The 9,329-nt window shown below is 40.0% G+C and overlaps 1 pseudogene; it reads right to left on the bottom strand.

Moving 5' to 3' along the window:
• Positions 1-8,811: 8,811 nt before the first annotated feature.
• Positions 8,812-9,006, bottom strand: LOC125391429 (small nucleolar RNA U3; annotated as a pseudogene).
• Positions 9,007-9,329: the final 323 nt, after the last annotated feature.

Raw genomic sequence — 9,329 nt, 5'->3', positions numbered from 1 at the left:
GCTCCTGCCCAGACCATACTATGCCAGTTCTTCCCCTGAGCAAGGACACAGAACTAGGTTCCCTTTGTCCTTTAATCTGTACTTCTGAGAAACTCTTTGATTGGTCTGGCTGCCAACAGTGACAAAATGGCAGGCAAGGCAACTTTTAAAAATGAAGGGTTTATTTGGACTTATACTTTCAGAGGGTTAGAGTCCATGACAGTCCAACCAAGAGATATCCTTTATTTCCCCTACCCAGGGAGATCCATGCATCCCACCTTGGACCCTCCTTGCTCTCTAGCCTCTCTGGGTCTGTGGATTGTAGCATAGTTATCCTTTACTTACAAGTGAGTACATAGCATGTTTGTCTTTCCAGGTCTGGGTTTCCTCACTCAGGATGATTCTTGCCTGCTCAGGAACACCTTTTAAAAGACATACTACAGGCAGGGAGCTAACTCAGTCAGTAAATGTTTGCCATGCTCACATAAGGAACTGAGCTCAGATCCCCAGTGACAACTAAACAGCTGTGCACAGTGACTTATGGTGGAAACCCAGGAAAAGACGAGAAGAGACAGAGAGTTCCCGGTGTTTGTTGGTCAGTCTAGCCAGTCAGTGAGTCCAGGTTCCGTGAGAGACCCTGGTTTAAAATCTGAGGTCGAGAGTGGCTGCAGGAGACACCTGGCATCAGCCTGTGGCCTCCACGTAGCACACATGCTCCTATGTATGTGTACCGACTCACTCCACACACAGAAGCTAAACCCATCAAAACTTCAAAAGCATCAGTGTGATTAGGACTGCTCCACTCCTTAGGGTGGAGGAGACCAAAATAATTGGATGACAGAGACGTAATTGATTCATTTAGCAAATTCAGCCTGTAAAAATGTAAGTTAGAAATATCACATGGAAGCTGGGCAGTGGTGGCGCATGCCTTTAACCCCAGCACTCGGGAGGCAGAGACACGTAGATCTCTGTGAGTTTGAGGCTAGCCTGGTCTACAACAGCTAGGTCCAGGATAGGCTCAATGGCATCAGTGAAACCCTGTCTCTAAAAACCAAAAAGAAAGGAGAGAAGGAAGGAAGGGAGGGAGGGACGGAGGGAGGGAGGGAGGGAGGGAGGGAGGGAGGGAGGAAGGAAGGAAGGAAGGAAGGAAGGAAGGAAGGAAGGAAGGAAGGAAGGAAATACCACATGGGATAACACACCTAAGTGCCACTACATGGCTCACTGTGAAACAAAGGTGAAGAAAAACCATTCCCAGAGAAATGCCTACTTCTATATAGTCAGGGTTCTCTAGAGGCAGAGAACCAATAGAATAAATACATATTGCAATGGGGATATACATTACATGGTACAAACTGGGTAGTTCAATAACAAGTGTGTGGCGACACACATTGGAAAGGGTGAGAACCCATTAGGTATTCAGTCCATGAGGCTGGATTGTTCAGCATTCCCAACCTGGTGCTAGAGGCCTGGAGAATTCCTGAAGAGCCACGGATCTTCAGTAAATCTGGAAGGCTGGGGTCCAGCAGCACTAAGGGATAGAAGCAGAGACAGTGGAAGCAGCAGGTTAGAGGGGCTCATCAGGAGGGAAGAGAGACAGCAAGCAAAAGCAGCCCTCTTCCGCTCCTGAAACTCTTTATATCTGAGCTGCTGATGGAATATGCTGCCTACCCTGGGGGAGGGTCTTCCCGCTTTATGTAATTCTTCTAGGAAAAGCCCCTGAAGTTTAGCCTGGGGGCATACACATTAGTTAGCTGATCCAGATCCAATTAAACAGACAACCAAGATTAGCCATGGCACTCCCCAGTAAGGTATACATGGGGATGTCTTCCTTTGGGAAGACTAACCTTCTTTTTAACCTCGCTGATATAATCAGGGGTGCTGCAGTTGATCAAAAGATAGTAGGGGAAAACATTAATGGGCTTTTGCCTGAGGCTGGCATCACCAAGAACTAACACCGGAAGCAGGAGTTTTATACAACACCCATGCATGGATTTCTCTTAAAGCAGTAAGTTTATAAATTCAACCATTTTTGTAGAAAGTGTGAAATGTCACATGATGCCTTCTAGTGATTCCCATAGGACCCAGAAACTTAGGTCATGGTCTTTCTGTGTCATTAGAAGATGTACATGCTCATTTCACCAGTCCTGGCCCTGGAACACACGTGCATTCCTTTCGATAGAGGGATAGAGGGCATCCTTCACACATGTTATTCCTCTGGGAGGAATTCAGGCAATGCCCCCAAATGCTTGGTCTTATTTCGTATGTGGTTAAGAAAAAAGTATTTTTTTCTCTGTAAAGGAGGTACATAATCACCTCACAATGTCCTCATCCCTGTGGTCATTCTGTCTCCACCCCTACCAAACCTGGCCTTTTCTCCTCATTCTCTCTTGCCTCCAGTTGCACTGACTCCTCTCACTCCCTTTTTTATCCCGAATGGCTGTCATACCAACCCTAGCTCCCCCTGCTTCATTTTCTACACTGCCGTCACATCGAATAGCTTTAGCCTTCAATTGTGAAATAATTTTAGGCAAGAGAGGTTGAAAAATCGGTCCAGAGTTCCCATATGTTATTCGTCTAGATTGCCCTCCTATTAATCGCACAGGACTTACAACAATTCCTGAAGAGCTTTTATTGCTGTGTTAATCATATATATTTTTGAGCTAAAATTCCAGCAGATTAATCCCTACATCTATCACCTCATTTATTTTTTAAAAGTTTTTAATTTTTTCCACTTATTTTAAGTGACATTTTAAATTAATTTTAGTAAGTCTGCTGTACACTATATCCCAGCACACATTCCTCCTAACGGGAACTTTGGGCCAGCTGCTTAGCAGGCCCTGGTTTTCTACCCCGACCCACCTCAGCCTCTGGCAAGCATCATCTACCTTCTACTTCTATGAGTTCAAGTGTATTAAATTGCAAATAAGAGTGAGATCACACAGTGCTTGTCTTCATGTGCCTAGCATTCATTTGAGATAACATCCTCCAGGTTTGTCCAAAATGTAAGCTTTTCTTTAAAGGTTGAATAGTATTTCTTGTGTGTTTGTGAGTGTGTAACAACAGAATATATGCAATCAAAGAAAAAAATGTGCTATCCACATGTCAACCATGATCCACTGATGAACACAGACTGATTCAATATCATTATGGGTACATTTTTAATTAATTCTTTGAGAATTCTATATAGCATGTAAATTTATGCAACATATAAATTGCACTTAGCTTCCTTCTCCCAACTCTTCCCATGCCCACCCTCTTCCCTTCCCACACAACTTTGTGTCCTATTTTTCCCCATCAAGGACACTTTGTCCACCATGAATAATTTTGTATGTGTGACCTCCCCCTGGAGCGTGGTTGACGTATTGAAAGATACACTCTTAGAAAAGATCTGACTCGTCCTCTCCCAGAAGCTAAAGGGTGCCAATAGCTCCTCGGTGAGGGGTGGAGCTTAATGTCTACCTCCTCTGTCCATGCTGGGATGTGATCTGGCTTGGGCTTGCCCATGTCTTGTGCGAGCTGTCACAGAGCTGTGAGTCATCTGCACAACTGCCTTACTGTGTCCAGGAGATGCTGTCCTTGTCAGTCATCCGAGGAGGCCCTGGCCGTTACTGTCTTCCCACCCCCTCTTCTGAAAAGATCCTCTGCCTTCGGAAGGGGTGGTAGCAGTGTGAGTGTTCTGTTTAGAAATGAATGCTCTATAGTCTTTTGTCCTCTGCACCTTGAATGTTGCTGGGTCTCTGTTGATCATCTACAACAAAGGTTTCTCTGATGAGGACAGAGACATGCCTTATATTTTCTTTTTATTGAAAGTAGATTTTTTTTCATATAATATATCCTGATTATAGGTTCCCCTTCTTCTACTCCCCCCTCCAGTTCCTTCCAGATATATTCATTTCTGTCTCTCATTAGAAAAAAAAACAAGATTATAAGGGAATATGATATATTATTAATATAATAGAATATTATGATAAAACAAAAATATGATAAAACAGAAGAGAAGAGAAGGCTCAAGAATCAGAGATAAACTTGTTCACATACTCAGGAATACTATAAAACCATGATACCGGAAGCCTTAGTATATATGCAAAGGTCTTGTAGTGAGAGAGTGAGAGACAGGGGAGAGAGATGAAAGAGAGGAGAGAGAGAGAAATAAAGTATACATAAGCAAAATTAAAAGGACAGAATTTTAGAAAATTTTAAAAGACAAAAGCCTTGACATACTACTATGAGGCAAGGAAGCGCCTTTCCTGTTGGCATCCACTGCTGGGCATGCAGCCTCCCCTTGAGTGGTTTGTTTCCCCAGTGAGTCTCCCTTGGAAAAACTAAATTTTCATTCACTGGTGGTTATCAACTGGAGATCGCTTCTGGGTTAAGGAAGGGGCCATGTGTCCACTTCCCCTTTCAGCTCTAGGACCCTATCTGGTGCAGGCTTGTGCAGGCCCTGTGCATGCTGCCCCAGTCTCTGAGTTCATATGTGTGTCAGTCCTGTTGATTTAAAGGACCTTGTTTTCTTGGTGTCCACCATCCCCTCTGGTTCTTACCACTCTATCTGTCTCTTTCCCTGAGCCCTGAAAGAAGAGATCTGATGGAGACATCTCATATAGGGCTGAGCGTTCCAAGGTCCTCACTCTGTATATTGTCAGACCATGAGTCTCTTCATTTGTTTCCATCTGCTGCAGAAGGAAGCTCCTCTGATGATGTCTAAGCAAGGCACTTATTGTTGAGTATATGTGCTGCTGAAGTGAGAACCTTATTTTTAATACAATAAGTCCTTAGGAGTTCGCTTAATACTTTATTCATTTAGGAGCAAAATATTAGTAGATTTTCATAGCAGGGTCTATGATCTGTAAACAGAGGCTCTTGTCCTGATAATGGTGTTATGTATGGTGTCCTCTTGGGGAGTGGGCCTTAAAAGAAAGTGGTTGCACACTCCCGTGGAATTCATGCCACTATTGCATCAACCGACAGATCTTGACCAGCCAGTCATTACTTTCACTCATGGGTTTTGCTGTTCTCTTCTGGAAACATGTATATAGCACCTTCAAGCACTATGAAAGCTAGCCAGTAAAGATGAACCTTCCAGGTCAGTACCAGTCTGATGTCCCGTGACTGAAGTATGTGGTGTCTTCAGCAATAGAGTCTTACCATTACGTTCTAGAAAGCAACCAAGAAAATCAGCAATAGTTTGTAATGTTTATAGGATTTTAAGGCCTACCTGGCTAACAACTCCAAAAACGGTAACCCATTCCTAGAACTATGCATTTTATTTGTTAGCTTCTGGTGTCTAATGGAGCATAATTGCTCTAAATGATAAGCCATCTTAACTCTTTATGTGTATAGATATATTTTCAGAAGTTTCTACAGTATTTGGTTTTCATATGACCCTTGAAGTCTTCAGTAGATTTTTTGCTCTTGTTTTTGTTGTTATTGTTTGTTTTGGGGAATTGTTTTTTATTTGGTTGATATTTTGTTTTTCAAGATAGGGTTTCTCTGTGTTACACTGGCTATTCTGGAACTCACTCTGTAGACCAGGCTGGCCTCAAACGCACAGAGATCTGCCTACCTCTGTCTCCCAAGTGCTGGAATTAAAGGCGTGAACCACCATCACCCAGCTTCTTTAGTGTTATTTATTCCTCCCAGTTTCCCTCTCCTAATGTGTCCTCTCCTCCCACCACAATTTGTCACTTCTTGTTCCACAATTTCCTTTAACCCTTATACCAGTGCATTCTCTCTCACCTTCTTTCAAATCATCACCCCCATAGCTTCTCAGTAAGTCCTGATCTTTTGGGGTATTCCAGATGAAAGATACATATCTAAAGAGTCAAAGCTAACAGCTATAAATGAGAGTAAAGGCGACATTTGCCTTTTTGAGCCTGGTTACCTCCATTCATTTATCTGAGAACTCCAAACTTTCATCCTAACAGCTGATTAATACCCCATTGTGTAAATACGCCATGGTTTCCTTACCCACTCACCAGCTGATGGGCACCTAAGCTGGTTCCATTTCCTGGCTATTATGAATAGAGCAGCAATGAGCATGAATGAGCAAGTATCTCTGTAGTAGGATGGAGAGTTCTTTGGGAATATGCTCAAGTGTGAAATAGCTTGATCATGTCATAGATATATTTTCAGCTTTGTGAGAAACATCCGCAGTGATGCTCATAGTGGCTGTGCCAGGTTCTACTCCCACCAGCAGTGGATAAGCGCTCCCTTTCCCCTATTGATGCCAGCATTTGTCATTTTTTTATATTATCTCTTCTTCCTGGGGTAAGCTGAAATCTCAAAGTTGTTTTAATTTGAATTCCCTTGATGGTTAAAGATATTGAACTTTTTTTAAAAGAATTTTCAAGTGGTTGTATTTTATGTTTTGAGAACTCTGTTTAGTTCCATATCCCATCTTAAGTTGTTCTTTTTTGTTTGTTTTCTTGGCTTTTACTTTTTTATAGTTATTTATATATTCTAGATATTGAGCCTTTGTCAGATGTATTACTGGCAAAGATTCTTTTTCCCAATCTGTAGGCCGCCTCTTCACTGGAGCGATGCTCTTTGCTGTTCTGAAACATTTTAGATTCCTAATATCCCATTTGCTAGTTGTTGGTTTTAATATGTACACAATCAGGGTCCTGTCAGAAAGTCCTTTCTTGTGCCAATGAATTCAAGAATATTTTCTTTCTCCTGTATCATATCATGTTATTAGATCTTATGTTAAGGTCCTTGATCTATTTGGAGCTGAGTTTTGTGCAGGGTGAGATAAAGATCAAGCTTCATCTTCTACACGTAGCTAACCAGTTTGACTGGTACCATTTGGTGAAGATGCTCTTTTCTTTGATGTGCATTGTTGGCTGTAGAAATGTAAGTTTATAACTGGGTCCTTAGTTCTAGTCAATTGATTGACAAGTCAGCTTTTATGTTGGTACAATGCTATTTCTGTTGAAGTTTGGGATGGTGACACCTTAGACAATTGTTATGGTGTTGGTTGTGTTCTTTAGGATTATCTTGGCTATCCTGAGCTATTTTGTGCTTCTATATGAAGGTTAAGTTTATTTGTTTGTTTTTGCAATTTCTGCGGCAAATTGTATTAGAATTTTAGTGGGGATTACACTGTATCTGTTGATTGCTTTGGATAGGACTGTTATTTTCACATTAGTCCTAACAATCCATGAGCTTTGAAGGTCTTCTCATCTGGCATCTTTCTCAATTTTTTCTTCAGTGATCTTTACTTCATGGTTAGACTTCTTACATGTGTATTTGAGGCTCTTGTGAAGAGTCCTGTTTCCCTGATCTTTCTTGGTTTATCTGTCATTTGTATATAGGAAGGCTACTGATTTTTCTGTGTTAATTTTGTATCCTGCTCTTTTGCTGAATGTATTTTTCAACTAGACAGTATTTTTGGAAATGCCTTTAGAATCTTTTATGTATGTGATTACATCATCTGCTAGTGAAAATACTTTTACTTCCTTTCTTACTCAAGTGTGAAATAACTTGATTATGTCATAGATATATATCCCCTGGATGGTCTTCACTTGGTCTATTATTCTAGCTAAGATTTCAAGCCCTGTTTTGAACATGAGGAAAGGGTGAACAATCCTTTCTTTTCTTCTGATTTTAGTGGAGACGTTTTGATTTTTTTCTATTTAAGATGATGTTGTCTGTGAGTTTTCTTTATCTTGCCTTTATTATGTTGAGATATGTCCCTTGTATTCCTATTTTCTCTAGAACCTATATCATGAGTAGATGTTGGATTTTGTCCAACACTTTTTCTGCATGTAATGAGATGACCATGCAGTTTCTGTACTTTATTCTATTTACGTGGTGGATTGTGTTTATTGATTTACTTGTATTAAACCATCCTCCATCTCTGGGATAAAGTTAATTTGATCATAGTGGAAATCTTTTACATATATTCTTGAACTCAGTTTATAAGCATTTTATTGAGAATTTTTATATCAATGTTTATCAAAGTATCAGTCTACAATTTCCTTTTATTGTTGGGTCTTTACCTCATTTCAACTCAGAATAATACTGACTTTGTAAAATTAATTTAGAAACGTTCTTTTTTTTCTATTTCATAAACTAGTTTGAGTTTATTGGTATTAGTTCTCCTTTGACACTCTAGTAGAATTTTGACCCTGAGCTGCTATTACTTGGGAGATTTCTAACGACTCCTCCCATATCACTGTAAAATTCTGCTCTATTTAAATTTTTATGGGCTACATATATCTGAAATTCATCAATTTCCTTTAGATTTTTCAGTTTAGTAGAATATAGATTTTTTAGAGTATGTCATTATGATTCTCCCAATTCCATTGGTATCGGTTGTAATATCTCCTCCTTTATCTCTTTTAATTTTATTTTATTTGAATAATATCTCTTTTATTAATTTGGATCACCTCTTTTCTTTTTTGAATTCTGCACAATTTGGGGCTTATCAGCTCAGTTTGTGATGTATGTGTAATCTTTTAGTTTGTCAGGATATCCCTCATAGTTGATCTACTGCAACTAATATGGAACATCAGGTGCCCAGTGCTCTTTTCAAATCACTTCATAACTGTTTCATATTTTTAAGTATATATTTGATATTGAATGCATGCATATTTACAACTGTTGTATAATTGATCCCTTTATCATTATATAATGACTTTCTTTCATTTCGAGCTGAAAGATATTTTTTGTGATATAGTTACTACTGTTCTCTTCTAACTTTCATTGTGTCGGGCATCACATCCCTTTCATTTTAGTCTGTAGATGTGATATTTGGAATGTTAGTTCATGGAAGCATTTCTTTGTATGTTTTCTTTCTTTCTTCTTTTTTATTTTCAAGCAGAAAGCTATTCAGACTATGTTTTCTCCCAAAGGGAGAGAAGAATGATTGTTAATGGAAAGAGCAGTTGCAACAAAGCAACACCAGGAGTCAGTTTCATGCTCAGGAGAGAACTCTGCATTTGCTCATGTGGTCCACCACTCTACACAGTCAGAGAGAAGCACTCTAATAACAAACATTGAAACCATCCCTGAACGTGCAGTCATAAGGGTTTGTGGGGGAGGTGGGCCTAGTTTTAAAATTAACTTTTAGGTTACCATACTACATAAGGTACTTTGTTATGCCATTTTTATTCATATGTATCATTAGACTTTGTTCTGGTCCCCCACACACACACTGCTTGGAATCTGAACTCAAAGCTCAACCAGAACTTGAGACAGCTCACTAACCCTTGGGCTCCAGGACCTAAGTGGCCCCGGGCTGAGAATTAACCATTATTAAGTTGATCCACAACCTGACAGAATGGAGTAAAATTAAATAAAGACCCAAACAACAACCAAAACTGTGATTAGGTATCTACACTAAAAGT

This window comes from Myodes glareolus, chromosome 16, assembly GCF_982192425.1.
Source record: "Myodes glareolus chromosome 16, mMyoGla1.1, whole genome shotgun sequence".
In the NCBI taxonomy this organism is placed as follows: domain Eukaryota; kingdom Metazoa; phylum Chordata; class Mammalia; order Rodentia; family Cricetidae; genus Myodes; species Myodes glareolus.
Note: the sequence above shows the minus strand (reverse complement) of the source record. Positions and strands in the feature narration are given on the sequence as shown.